The 15,309-nt window shown below is 38.2% G+C and overlaps 1 protein-coding gene across 5 annotated transcripts in view; it reads right to left on the bottom strand.

Annotated features, from left to right (window-relative positions):
- BBX (BBX high mobility group box domain containing) overlaps positions 1-15,309 on the bottom strand; it is a 284,858-nt gene that overhangs the window by 203,639 nt on the left and 65,910 nt on the right. The window contains exon 1 of one of the 5 annotated variants that reach the window (XM_057545010.1): positions 2,440-2,461. The exons of the other annotated variants lie outside the window; for them this stretch is intronic. The gene's annotated coding sequence lies outside the window, so the exon portion shown is untranslated. Of the gene's footprint in view, positions 1-2,439; positions 2,462-15,309 lie in introns of those variants that run through there. 5 annotated transcript variants of the gene reach the window in all.

The following is a 15,309-nucleotide window of genomic DNA, read 5'->3' on the forward strand; positions in this document are numbered from 1 at the left end:
AATTTAACTGTAGATTCAAACGAATGGCCTAGATCACTCTTTAAAATCGCTACTATATGCATATAATAAACTTCTGGCTTTCAGTTTGGATACATCACTCTCCCTGTGTGGAATAACTGATTCATTGGGTTTTCTTATGTTTCCCAAGTATAAATGCAAACCCTGGTACTACAGTGAAAAAAAATCCACCAAGCATGGAGTAGAAGAGGCCTGACTTAAGTACAGTTCATGTGAAAAAGAACTAAGCTTGAGCTGACTTCGAGCTCAACATGAGTCAACAGTGTGATATGACTGCCAAAAAAGTTAACGTAAGCTTAGCCACCAACAACAGAAGTGTAATGTCCAGAACAAGAGAGTTGCAGCTTTACTGTATTCTCTGCATGCTGTGCTGGACACCACACTTCTAGAATGATAGGCTCCATCCCCAGGACACCCTACTTAGGAGTGATACTGACAAAACAAGCACAATTCCATGACAGGAAGTGACCAGAATGGGAAAGGACCTAGAAAACAAGCCCTCGAGACTGAAAAAAACTAAGACTATTTCTCCTGGAAAAGCTAAGTCTTGGGGGAGAGATACTGAATATCTGATGAGCTGCTGGTGACAAAGTTCAGACCTAATAGAACACATAGCAAAGCAGATTTGTTGTCATACAAACAGTACCCAAAACAGAATAGGCTGCTTCAGCATTGAGGACATTCAGGTAATGCAATTGTTGTCAACTCTGGCTACACATTAGAAAACACCTGGGAACAGTTTTAAATCTATCAATGTCCAGGCCCCACCTGTGACCAATTAAATCAGAATCCCTGGGATTGGGCCTGGGCAACGGTAGGTATTAAAAGCTTTCCAGGGGCTTCCCTGGTGGCGCAGTGGTTGAGAATCTGCCTGCTAATGCAGGGGACACGGGTTCGAGCCCTGGTCTGGGAAGATCCCACACGCCGCGGAGCAACTAGGCCCGTGAGCCACACCTACTGAGCCTGCGCGTCTGGAGCCTGTGCTCTGCAACAAGAGAGGCCACGATAGTGAGAGGCCCGCGCACCGCGATGAAGAGCGGCCCCCGCTTGCCGCAACTAGAGAAAGCCCTCGCGCAGAAACGAAGACCCAACACAGCCAAAAATAAATTAATTAATTAATTAAAAAAAAAAAAAGCTTCCCAGGGGTTTCTAGCATGCAGCTACACTTAGGAATGACCAAGGTAAATACAGTGAGGGTGGATACCTGTCTGTGTGTGGCATAGTGTAGAGGGGTTTCCTTCTCAGAAGCCTGCATTAGATTTACCTTGTTAACATTACCCTCTGTGATCACGAAGATTAGCTCTCTTTGTAAATATCTGAGAAGAAATCAAGTTTAAATGGCACAGTCTCTTAAAAGGAAGAATTTAGGTTGAGTTATAATAGCTAGCCTATTCTATTCGTGAATAACTGCTTTCAGTGATTTAAGCATTACCATCTTTGAGGAAAAGGACAACAGTATCGGCATGTTGATATGTTGATTAAATTTAAACAATTTAATTCCAAAGTTTGTAAAATGAATTTAAAATATGCTAACATTCAAGAGTTCTCAAGTTAATTTCATGATAAAATAATTCTTAAAATCAAGCAGAAGCTCCTTTGTAGTTTGAATGGTCCTGCCACTAGTAGCTTATCAGATGTACATGATAAAATGTTATATTTTCCTACTTTAAATATTTTCTAAAATGTTTTATAACATAATAGCCTGGACCAATATACAGTCCTCCGTATTTCCTCCAGTGTTGGTTATATTCTTATTCTTAATCCTACTCTTCTGACCACTGAATAGAGGCATTTATACACATTCCCTAATCTCCTTTGAAAAAGATACATCCAGAGCCTTCTGGTCTTACTATAGGTCAGGCAACCACTGTAGTGGGTGGGGTTATGAGTCTAAATTTTAGTGACCCCTCCAGATTTTTCCACTTACATATAACACACCCTCTAAACTTTAAAACTTTCACTTTAGGTTACGGTAAATCATCAACCATTTCCTTTTACTTTTGCCATCTGTCAATGCAAAAAGCTCCAAATGAATCTGAAGCTTCTTCTAGGCTACTCAAAGTCTCTCTCATTAATCTTTGTCATGTGGTTCTAAATAACGAGAGAGATATAATGAGAGAGATATTAAACAAGATCATCTTGTTTACAGACAACCACCTCCAAAAGAGCCTGGAATAACGCCGTGGATTTGACTAGATGGATTCAGGGTGAAGGAGCTTTTCAGGAGTCCTGATGTGGGGACCAAGCATACAGTTAACATTTTACCAAGAGCTGGCTAACTGTACCACGTTCCAAGTAACGACTGCCCTTTCCATATCAAAACACTAGAAAGAATTACGACCTTACAACCATCCGAGCAGCTGCTGGGCGGACAGTCTGCTCCACAGCCAACAGTCACCTTTCCATTTTTCAAGCACATACCTCTCACAGAAATGTTTTCAGTGCAGCAGTCTACAGAGCTGGTTATAACACCGGCACGATGTGACAACAAAATTCATGATGATTTTGCTTTTTTAGCCTGCCCCTTTTTTAAAAAAATTCTTCCCTCCCCCTTCATCCCCCAAAGAAAACCAAACCAACGATACTTCCACAAAACCTGACTCAGACTTATGAATATAATGCTTTCAGTGAAAGCAGACCAGCTTTATAGGAGAACAGCTTTCATGAGAAGCAGGAAGCTGATCTGAGCAGCAGAGAGCAGGGATGGGGCGGAGCAGAAAGGAACTGAGCTGGGGGGGAGCGAGCACAGACCGTCCAGGCTGCTTCTAGTTACTTATCGACAGTTTCAGCTTATAGCACAGATTTATGAACAGGGTGAGCATCGGTCCTGCCGTACCTTTTCTTTCTTTTACGAATCTCTGTCAATCTGGTAAACTATTACACGGGATAGTGAGGCCTTACAGCCTCGCCAGAGCCCAGTTGCAGGGAAATGATGTAAGCTTCCCACCTCCCACCAGCCCCTGCTCTGCCAATCCACCTCTACTCTGACCTGTTAACATCCCCTCCCTCCCCCAGTGCCACTGCCCTGGGGCGCCCCGGGCCCCAGGCTCGCCTAGCTGTGTCCTACTGTGCAGCAGAAAGTATTTGCCAGGGGATAAGGAGCATTTTTGTTTTGAGAAAAGTCTTCAATGAAAAAAGTAAATGCCTCTCTATTTAAACAATAATGCTGAGTTGACAAAAGCTAGTTCCCAGTCGCCAGGAGAAATAATATTAAATAGGACGGAGGTAAAGAATGCAATTTAGAAAAAGGCAGCAGAAAGTGTGATGCAGCAATGGGTATAATAATAGAAGTTAGGAGACACCGGTTCTCCTATTCTAATACCACCTCGATGACCTTGAACAATTGGCTTAATCTCTCTGGTTTCATTTTCTGTAAAGGGAAAGAGTTAACGTAAATTACATCTGAGGTCTCTTGTAGTAATTTTATGAACTGATAGGCAAAAGAGACAAAGCAGGGGAAAAAAGTAATCTGACTGTGGCCAACTGTTTGTTGTTTACTCAAAATTGCACACAACTCCTTACACTGAGCTATTTAAAATACGCTTTGCCAAGGTGCTAGTAAATGTGAGTAGGACTAGCAAAAGATGTGTAGGAAAAAAAGTTACAGGCAATTTGAGTGTTAATCCTGACCTGGAGAATTTATAGAGAATTAGGATTGTGAAGATTCATTCTCAGGAAAAGACGATTTATAAACAGATGCTTAGAAGCAATTAAGACTTTTAACATTAGCCTAGACAACATAAACTATTTACCTTGGCCAGCACTGTTCTAAGTTTACAGGACAAGTGTGTGTGCGCGCGCATGCACACATACACACACACACATCGGGGGAGAATTTTTTTAAAATTAAGAGCCCACTGGTTACTAGGACAACAGTCTTCAAATTAGGATAGGCAAACTCCTACAAGTGCATAAGACTTTCTAAGGGGTATGAAGGGTATGCAGGCACATAGATGGTAAATCAATTTCCAGATCAACCTTTGTAAGTACACTTATCTGCCTGAGAATGCCCCTAGAGAGCAGGTTCACCTGTCCCATCCCCTCTTTTCCTATCCCCCCTCTCCCACTTTACAAAATCAAGGCACACGGTCACTCATCACAAATGTCACTCAGGGGCATTGCTTATGGTAGGAAAAAACCTCTGAGCAGGACATAAGGGTGCAATTAGAAATACTGGTAGCGAAAAAGTGTGTGGCCCTAACTCTTGCAACTCAGGTGGTTTTGCCAATTTTTTGCTTGGAATAAAATTGGAGGAGGACCTAATTTGGTTGTCAGCTGATAAATCATCAAAGACAATTTTAAATGATAGAGCACTGTGGTTTTGAATATAACTGAGGAGTTCAAAGAACTGAGTGACACTGCTGTAATAATACTCTCATCCTCTTCAACATATTTATGTAAACAAAATTTCAGTGTATATATTAAAATGAATGAAAAGTATGCTGAACTCTTTCTGCAGTGAACAATATTCACGTGCTGATATATGAACTTACTAGAAGAAAAGTACCAATAATGCACTGAGATAAATTCCCAGTAAAATAATATTTTTCTCTAATATTATTTATCAAAATTTGTAATTCACATGTTATTTTGATCAACTGTGTACCAATAATCACTGTAATAACTTAAATATCACTTAAAGTCTTGTGATCACAATAAATTAACCTTTGTCACCAGAAGTACCATAGGGTGATCAAAAATAGATTTTTTAAATGTAATAATACATAAGGATAAAATTTAGTGGGAAAAGTATAATAATAAAGACTTCAAGGAGAAAAATTAACACTAAAATTTGACTGTTAAAGAGTAGTTTGTAAATGGATAGTGGTAGGTAAATATTAAACAGCTATGGTATTTGATTCAAGTAAATACATTTTAAAAGGCTATACCACTTTTATTAAGAAATGTCAACATTTACAATCAATGACGATTATATCATTAGCAAATGATTACACCTATGACAAAATTTTTAAATGTCATTGAAGAAATATATGACAGAATCCAATAGTTTTCAAAATTCTTTTACTACAGCAAAAATGTTTAAAGACTGGTGAGCCCTTCTTCCAGTCCAGAGCACCTTTCAACTTACTAAGAGTTTAAAATAAATAAATAAAATTTTTTTTTTTAAAAAAAGGACAGCAGGGCTTCCCTGGTGGCGCAGTGGTTGAGAATCTGCCTGCTAATGCAGGGGACACGGGTTCGAGCCCTGGTCTGGGAAGATCCCACATGCCACGGAGCAGCTGGGCCCGTGAGCCACAATTGCTGAGCCTGCGCGTCTGGAGCCTGTGCCCCGCGACGGGAGGGGCCGCGATAGAGAAAGGCCCGCGCACCGCGATGAAGAGCGGTCCCCGCACCGCGATGAAGAGTGGCCCCCGCTTGCAGCAACTGGAGAAAGCCCTCGCACGAACCGAGGACCCAGCACAGCCAAAAATAAATAAATAAATAAATAAATAAATAAATAAATAAGAAAATCCTTTAAAAAAAAAAAAAAAAAAAGGACAGCAATCTAGAACCTCAAGAAATGAGCCACATGGAGCAACTAAGTTTTCCAGTTACCTGTGGTTATATTCTTTGAGTACCACAACAGTTTTGTCTCCTAATTTTAAGCTATTATAAATGAAAATCTTCTCAAAATGGGGAACTTCTGAGACCACACCAACATGATTTAACCGTTTATTAGCGTTTCCCAGACAATTATTACTAACACCAATCCTGCAAAGTATTCATATAATGCCCCCAAGGCTTTTGCTGCTCCTCGTGTTTGGCATTTTGCATTTCTGCCAGCAAGCAGGGGATGTGGGTTCAATTCCTGGCCCACCAATCACGAGCTGCCAGCCCCTAAGCCAAGGTGCTGAAACACCCTGAGCTACACCTTTCTTCCCTATAAAACTAAGTTCATCTCATTTTCTTAAACTATCTCACAAAACTGAGATGAGTTCACAGAAGTGAACATGCTTTACTTTAAAACTCCATATGGAGAAAACTTAGGTTCTCACTACTGAGTGCCTGCATGAAGCTCCCCTCTCCATTCTAATTGTGGAAGTCAGCCAAAAAGCTAACTAAATCTGTTTAATTCTGATAAAAATGGTTTAAGTAAGGGATGGGTGTCTTCTATAAAATACATACATCAACTTAGTGACATTTATTTCCAGAGGTCATATGGGTTCTGGATCACTGATACTGATGGATGGCTGAGTAACATATAGAAAGATGTAACTCTATATATGTCCCATCCAAAACCTCAATCTGCTGATATAACAAAAGATTCATGGAAAAGAGAGGCCTAACATTTTTAAGATGTGATGCTCATTCACCCTAGTACCAAGCCTATCACCCTCCCAACCACCAATATACAAATACATGTTGCTCTTATTAATTATCTGCTCACTAAATGTTTTTTATTATTATGGTGTTTGGTAGTCCAAACCTTCAGTTCCCAAGCTACTGTGCCCTACTGTGCCCTGTGCTGAGTGCCCTAGAACCTTAGGTTCATTCCCAGAAGCACAAAATAAACCTTTCACTTTCAAAAGTAGCAAATAAAATTCAAATAACATCGAAGGGGAGATAAGGTTTTAAAGAGTTAACTGATACTACCTGTTCTATTTAAAATGTTCATATGGTAAGTTTACTCTATTCCATGAATTATTATGTGGTTACTATTATTACAGTCTCACTTGACCCTTGAAGCAATTCTAATATTATTTCCAGGCTATTGATTGTGAAACTGAACCTCAAAAGTATTGAAGTGATTTGCTCAACATCACAAATGAAAGCCAGAACTAGAACTCAATCCTGCAGATGGATGGTCCAGCAAAGTTTGCTGGTACATGTACTTGCCCCACTGAAACTGCTGGTATAATCAACAAAAACTGCAGTGAGAAGCTATGGCAGCATTCCTGCTCTTTTCTGTGTTTCCCACGGGGCATCATGGTTTTAGTCCAAAAAGCAGGCATTTTGGAATAGCACAGATCAGAGTTTGAATCCAGACCATGTGACTTGGGCGAGTTATTTAACTTTTCTAAGGCTCAATTTCCTCAGATGTAAAAGGTATTAAACAGCACCTATGTATAAGGTTGCTGTGGGGATTAAAAGGGATAGTGTTCTTAGCACCACGCCAGCAACAAACTTGAGTTTACTAAATAATGATAACTAACATTTTTGAGCTCCATTATGTGATGTGTCTTAATTCATCTAATTTTCCTAATAATTCTATGGCACAGTAGATACTATTATTATCACTCCTAGAGAGGTAAGGCAATCTGCCTAGGGCCACAGAACTAAGAAGGGAAAGAGATGGCCTGGGGCTCAGAAGCCTGACTCCAGGGCTCACACTCTCAACTACCGTATAATACTGCTGCCTCTTTAGAGATGAGTATAATGATAGCACCTTTAGTCTCACCCCCATCTCCATCATCCACCTTCTCTATAGTTAGCCTGGAGGGCCTTAGGTCTATGAAGCACCCCAGCGATGAGACATAAAGAGCTGGGAATCTAAGTGACACTGACAGAAGTAAGGGCTTCAGGGAAGAAGTCAAGAAGGAAGTTGGTCCCTGGAAGAGAATAATGTGCAACAGAATGGAGAAACTAAATGGAGGCCTGAAATTGGGAACATGAAAAAATATCTGCTACTAGATGGGGGACGGGGTCGGGGGACTCAGCCCAAGAAAAATAAACTTATATTTTAAAAATCTAATTAGGTGCCTAAAGGAAAACTATAAAAGAAAAATTGCAAAAACCTGGCCTGTGATATAATTTGGGGTTTACTCCCTATCTATTTAATAATTGTTATCTGACCCTGGGGGAAAATGTGATCATTTTAATCAACTCTCACTGATGACCTGATACAGGCACAATGAAAAGCATTTACCTCTGAAAGTATCAGGGCCCAGCAAAATGTCCCTTTCAACTACTGAACTGCAATTCTATTCCACTGGCAAGTCTTCAATCTCATGCTCATGCCATGTTATTGCTGAGTTCCTGTGGATAACTGTGTTTTGGGCTTTTAATCTACATTATTTTCCTCTGTGCCTTCTGTCTAAATCTAAAACCTGGTTTTTTTCACTTAAAGGGACTGCTGGATATCTCAGTTTACCTCTTTCCCTCAGGCAGAGTTAGGCTGCATTCCATGTGTTCCCAAAAGCTCTGCACGTGCCACTATTACAGCACGGATGACTCTCGTTTGTGACTAAAGATCTCATTACCCTGTGAGAGCCCACAGAAAAGAATCCACGTTTTGCTCATCTTCACAACCCCAGCATCTAGTACACTGTGTTGCACTCAATAAATGTTGAAAGATCAGCTGCAAGTTTTCAAGCCTGTTTTTCGTCTCCTTCAAGGTTTCCTTTGCCACTATCTCTTTAGATAGTGATAATCTTGGATCACCAAAAGTGATTAGGATTTAGAGGATTAGTGATTACTTCTCTGGCAACTGGCTGGGGAAATAAAAAGGAAACAATTCTGGGTTGATGCTTCAGTACCCACTTTCCTGAATATGTCCAGATTCCGTTTTCAGACAAAAGATATGCCTTAGGGTCATGATCACTTAAAATTTTTTGACTAGCTCAAGGGGCTTTGTGTACCCCATAATATCCAGCAAAGTGCCTAGCACAAGGTCAGTGTCAGATAAACACTTTTTATATTGGTTAACTGATTGCTGCTATTGGAACTGCCATCGGCCAAATGCAGAAGATCCCTGAACTACCGACAAGGGTGTTAAAAGATTTAGCAAAACACCAGTTAGTCTCTAATTTCAGATAATTAGCTTTTTAGAAATGTGCAACTAGGATTAAATATAGTCAGACAATAAAAATTCCCCAAAATATCATACTTCTATTTTTTCCATACGGAGGTCTTTGAAAAGTATAGTGCTAAGAGAACTTCCTAACCCGAATCTGGAAAAAAACACTCTCTCATAAACTATATGGCACAAATTAACAGAAACTGTTGGTCCTTTAAGGTATGTGTAATAGGAAGGAGACTCGGGATCAGTGAACAAGTAATACTCCTGCAATTCCCCAAATCTGATTCTATTTTGATAAATCTAAACATACCTATTTGAAAAAGTTACTGGGGCGGGGGGGGGGGGGGGGGGGGGAGTTCTGAAAGTTGCACGTGCCCCTTTTGTTAATGAAGCCTGAGCTTGTGCATACTGGTAAATATAGCAAAATAAACAAACTTTAAAGTAAAACTTTAGGTTGTATGCAAAGATCTATCCTTAAATGTTTCAAGTTCCCCTAAGATTTCCTTGCATTATTAGCCTTCAAGAGACATTAAGGCTGAGCATTCTGTTCAATGCTAAGGCAGCTATTATACTAAAAATCATCTTAAGATATTTTTAAAAATCAGCAGTCTCTCAGAGAACACCTGGTGATCTTAACAAACCTTTTTTTTTTTTTTTAACAAACCTTTTTTTTAACCCAAGACATTAAGATAAAAAAAAAAAAAAAAGTATAGTATAGTAAGTAGATTACATTTTACAGGCCCATAGGCTTATAAGTTTTCCCAAATGTCAAACTCATACTATACTGAGAGATTATTAACTTTGTGATGGAATTAATCTCTTTAATATAAAGCCACAGTCATAGCTACCATATAATCAAAATTAAGTTATATATACAATGCCAAAAAAATTCAAAGTAATATTTTTTTGTGTCATAATGATTATAAAGGCTAAATGGTATATATTCACCAGTAAGTTACAGATTCTCCTCACCACATACATTCAAAATATTCTTTTATTATCTTCATGAAATCTTAATAAGAACATTTTAATTACCTAAAGTATTCTGCTCAAGGAAATATTTCTATTAGTATTAAGACCCTTTAAAATAAATAGAATGTTACTAGGTATGGGATTTGTGTCCTCCTTTTAACTGCGTGCTATTACTAACAGGTGTAACATTCATTGATTTTTTTTTCTTTTTTAAATTTTTTTTAAATTTTATTTTTTTATTGAAGTATAGTTGATTTACAATGTTGTGCTCATCTCTGCTGTACAGCAAAGTGACTCAGTTATACACATATAGACGTTCTTTTTTTATATTCTTTTCCATTATGGTTTATCATAGGATACTGAATATAGTTCCCTGTGCTATACAGTAGAACCTTGCTGTTTATCCATCCTATATAAGATAGTTTACATCTGCTAATCCCACACTCCCAGTCCTTCCCTCCCCTATCCTGCTCCACCTTGGCAACCACAAGTCTGTTCTCTATGTCTGTGAGTCTGTTTCTGTTTTGTAGATAGGTTCATTTGTGCCATATTTTATATTACACATATAAGTGATATCATATGGTATTTGTCTTTCTCCTTCTGACTTACTTCACTTAGTATGATAATCTCTAGTTGCATCCATGTTGCTGCAAATGGCATTATTTCATTCTTTTTTATGGCTGAGTAGTATTCCATTGTATATATGTACCACATCTTTATCCATTCATCTCTTGATGGACATTTAGGTTGTTTCCAAGTTTTGGCTATTGTGAATAGTGCTGCCATGAACATAGGGGTGCATGTATCTTTTTGAATTATAGTTTTGTCTGGGTATATACCCAGGAGTGGGATTGCTGGATCATATGGTAATTCTATTTTTAGTTTTCTGAGGAACGTCCACACTGTTTTCCACAGTGGCTGCACCAACTTACATTACCAACAGTGTAGGAGGGTTCCCTTTTCTCCACACCCTCTCCAGCATTTGTTATTTGTAGACTTTTTAATGATGGCCATGCTGACTGGTGTGAGATGGTACCTCACTGAAGTTTTGATTTGTATTTCTCTAATAGTTAGTGATGGTGAACATCTTTTCATGTGTCTACTGGCCATCTGTATGTCTTTGGAGAAATGTCTATAAGGTCTTTTGCCCATTTTTTGATTGGGTTGTTTTTTGTTGTTGTTGTTGAGCTGTAGGAGCTGTTTGTATATTTTGATGAACATTCATTAATTTTTATAGTTCCTTATAAAACAAGTAAATCATATTTAGTAGAAATATATTTTCTCCAATCAGATTACATATATTATTTATTTGCATGTTTTTTAACCTGATAACTTTTCCAGAGAAAAGCTGTTTTTCTATTATCCTCTAACATCTCTCTAGCTCTATGAGGTCTCAGGTTTGAAAGTCATAATTTGTCAATGTTTTAGCAAGTCCCTTGATACACAGATATCTAAGATGTGTCTACAATACACAAGGTTTTACTGATGGAAATTTAGCAAGCATATTTTACAATATATTTTCACTTAATAGAAAAACCACTGAGGTAAACATTATTTCCATTTTACAGAGAAAGACACTAAGCTCCGTAGAGGCCAAACAACTCACATACCAAATAAGCTTTAAAAGGAAAGATTTGAATTAGGTTTTCTTTCTTGAAATCAGGTGCTTTTAGCATATACTGGAAAGTTTAAAAATACATTTGTTCTTCAATGAAGAATAAAATTTGGGGGAGCAGGGAATTCCACATGCTTCTCAAATGCCTCCTGCTTCTCCTCCCCTTTAAAGCAGCTGTTTCTGCATCATAAACCAAGTCTTTCTAAACCTCTTTTATTGGACTTGCACTGCTCCCCGAATTCTCTAGCTATTGTTTTAATCTCTTTCATTATTTTTATAACTTTTTTCACTGTCCTATGAAAAGTGAAGAATGTTATCTAAGTTTGGTTTTTTGTTTGTTATTTTTTAGATAGGCATTATAGTTTTAAAAGGAAAAAAGGCTTCTTCTAGAACTTACAAGCACCAAGGAGAAGGGAAATATACCTTGAAAGCTAATGACGTGATTCTACACTTAATCTATGATTCTGTCCTTAAGACTGTGGGGCAAAAAACCCATCCAGAATGGCATTAACCTTTAGGAAATTGGCCACTTCCCAAGAGTGGATAATGCGTGGAAGCTGGAGGTATTATGGGTTGTGTTAAGGAGGCAAGGTCACAAAACGTCAGTAACTAAGTTTCCGGCAATACCAGGGCACGCAAAGTTGTGACTTCTCTTGGAACCACACACAGCCTGTGCTTTTATTGATGAGTGGAACCCCTGACCTCACACTCCCGAACAGCTTAATTCCTACTATCTGTCCCAAACCCCAAGTGCTGGTTGTAGGCCCACTGGCATGGCTTTTTATGAAAGACTAAGTAATAGGTAAATAAGCTCTCAGATGTGAAACACAGCCCGACACGGTCACTGCAAGAGGGATTCATCTATGTAGGTAGGAAGTGCTCTGGATAAAGGTGAAACTCTAAAATGATTTAAAGAAATAAGAGAGGGAGTGGTAAAATAAGAGAGATGAAGATTTAGAAAACTGAAATACAATAGATACATGTATATGAACATACATAAATAATTTTGTTTATAATATAACACATATATCTAATTATTTCACTCATAAAATCTTCATGCTTAAAGCTGATACACCCTTACTGGTCCCACGGAATGGTTATTTATAAAAATATTTTCAGAAGTGTTTACAAGAAATACTTCCTATTTGAAACTGTAAAACTCATATTGTACTTGTGAAGTAATATATTCCTGGGAAAAAATGAAAGGATTTAAGATCTGTAGAAAGGATGAAGGGACCAAATTACACCCCAAAATGTTGGAAAGCACTAAAACAAAGGTATAAAGGAACTAATCAAAATTCATGGAGCACAAGGCAAAATTTCCAGCCAACTGTGAAAATCACACTTTTGAAACAAATTTTGTTTTGCTAGATATTGTCCTTTCTTTAAATACATCTAAGTGCCTTTTTTGTGATTAAGAAGGCCAAAATTCTCAAAGCAGGCATAAAGAAATTCTGAGATATTTCTGTAGTTGAACAACAGGTTAACTGTCCTCTGATATCTTCCCAGAGAAAATGAAGAGCACAATTCCACTTCCGAAACTTTGAAAAAGAACTGCTATGTGGCACTGCTCAAAAACCAAGCCAACACTTAGGCTTTCATGCTTCCTCTGGTGGAACTTCTTGAAACAGTGCCAAGAATCATTTGATCACGTAAACCAGTGCTGATGAGTTAGAAGCAGCTGGTGTATATGAATCAGTGGTCATTTCTCTGTTACATTTTTGTTTTCAAATAATTATCTGGAGAACCAAGTAACTTGATCAAAAAGGCACACTGGAAACAAAATTAGGAGGCAGAAAACCTAGAGGATAGTTCTGAATTAGGATTAAACTCCTTTGACTTCAACTGTTCTCTATTTTTTTCTATAGCTTTGTTTTCTCAGTCCTCTTACAAGATTTTGGAGAGTAAGTAACCAAGTACACTTCTACCTTCCTAAACACAACAAGATAATGGTCAAATAGCAGATGTTCAAAAGACATTTACTCATTGAGTGTAATTAATAAGCTCAAATAATAAAATGTTTCCTTACTTTTCCCCCATTAAAATCAAGTTTGCATTAAAAATAGGAGAAATTGCATAAAATGACTTCTAAACATTCAAATGCAATGCATCAAAAAAGTTAAAGGGAAGTTTCATGGGGCAGAGTACAGTAAATGCAGAAATGGAAATAAATGTGTGTAACGCAACAGCCCTAATTCTTACATCACAGATGTTCTTTGTAAACACCATTTATGTTTCTTTTAACCTAATTTAGGAGATTTAATTTCTTATATTCATGAATGTTCACTAGTAGACTATATACAGTATATGATTTTAAACTGAAATAAATATTGCCCATAATCACATCACCCCATAGTGATTTTTGACTCCGTCTTTTTTCTTTGTAACCCCGAAGCCTGCCATGCCTTTACATCATGCTATATGTTCAATTTTTACCCCATTCTTGCACATTTCAATCAGAGAATAGGACATGAGAAAGGCCAGAGTTGAGAGGAAAAGGTAAGTGGGTATTAAGAAATAAGAACAAAAGGATAAACAGCCAAATCATTCAGGACTTTCTTAGTCATGGTAAGGAGCGTGTATTTATCCTAAGAATGACGAGAATTCAGTATAGGAGTAATAAGATTGGATCTGCATTTTGGAAGGTCCCCGCTGGCAGCAAGGGGAGGAGGGTGGACAGAAAAGGGGCAAAACTAGAGGCAGGGACACTTTTTAAGACCTTGCTTAGAGACTTCTCTGGTGGTCCAGTGGTTAAGACTCTGCGCTCCCAATGCAGGGGGCCCAGGTTCAATCCCTGGTGAGGAAACTTAGATCCCGCACACTGCAAGTAAAAGATCCTGCATGCCGCAAGTAAAAGATCCTGCAATGAAGATCCCGAGTGCCACAACTAAGACCCGGCGCAGCCAAATAAATTAAATAAATAAATAAATTGAAAAAATTGAAGGAAAAAAAAAAAAAGAACTTGCTTAAATTACACAGGCAAGTAATGTGATGGTCTGTATTAGGATGGGGCCGGTAAAGGGGAGGAGCCATGGATCAATTCCAGAGATGCAAAGGAAGTAGAATCAACTAGACTTGATGGTTAAACGTATCAGGGTAGCAGATGGGAAGATAGGGAAAGGGAGGTTTTACTATAAATCCTTCCTGAGGAGTATTTTTTAAAATGACGAGCTATAATAATTATAAACTTGCTTTTCTTTATAGTGGTTGCCTTTATGCATGTATTCCTAAACAATACACAGTTTAAATTTGCCAGCTTCTGAACTCTAGATTATTCTAGAGTAGAATATTCTACTGTGACTTGCTCCCTTCTCTCAGGATTATATGTCTGATATTCATCTGGGTGCTTGTGTTTAACTCTTTCGATTATATGGCCAAATGTTGAATGAATATACCAAAATCAGCTGATCTAGTAAATGAATGATATGCAAAAAAAATTTTTACCCCATTCTTTTTTATTCACTTATGTTAGTTTTAGGAAAAATAAGTATTTCCTAATGTTATGAAAATATGAATGAACACAATCTTAACGGCTGAATTTTTTTTTTTTAAACTGGAATTGGGAAACTCAGGAACAGAGAAGTTAAGCATCTTGAACAAAGTTACCAGATTTACAGGTAGCAAACTGGGATTTGAACCTACAGTGCGTGATTCCACAGCCCATGCTAGTAACCAAATTGCTTCTTCTGTTTATGCAACGTATGTTTGCCACACCCCTCCCCTCGTCCCACCTACATCTCATTCAACTGCATTAGCTTCCGGCTTCTCTCCAACACGAGAAAGGGCTACTCAATCCAGGCTGGCTGCTTCTTTACTGATCCTCCTACTCTCTACCTTTCTGTCCCCCATCCCTGTGCTCCAGGCCACTTTTCTTACTTTGTGACCATGTTGTTCATACAGTTCCCTCTATCAGTCACTTCCTGCTTTTCCACCTCCTCAAAGCCTGACCACCTTTTAATATCTG

Source organism: Balaenoptera acutorostrata, chromosome 4 (genome assembly GCF_949987535.1).
Source record: "Balaenoptera acutorostrata chromosome 4, mBalAcu1.1, whole genome shotgun sequence".
Lineage (NCBI taxonomy): Eukaryota > Metazoa > Chordata > Mammalia > Artiodactyla > Balaenopteridae > Balaenoptera > Balaenoptera acutorostrata.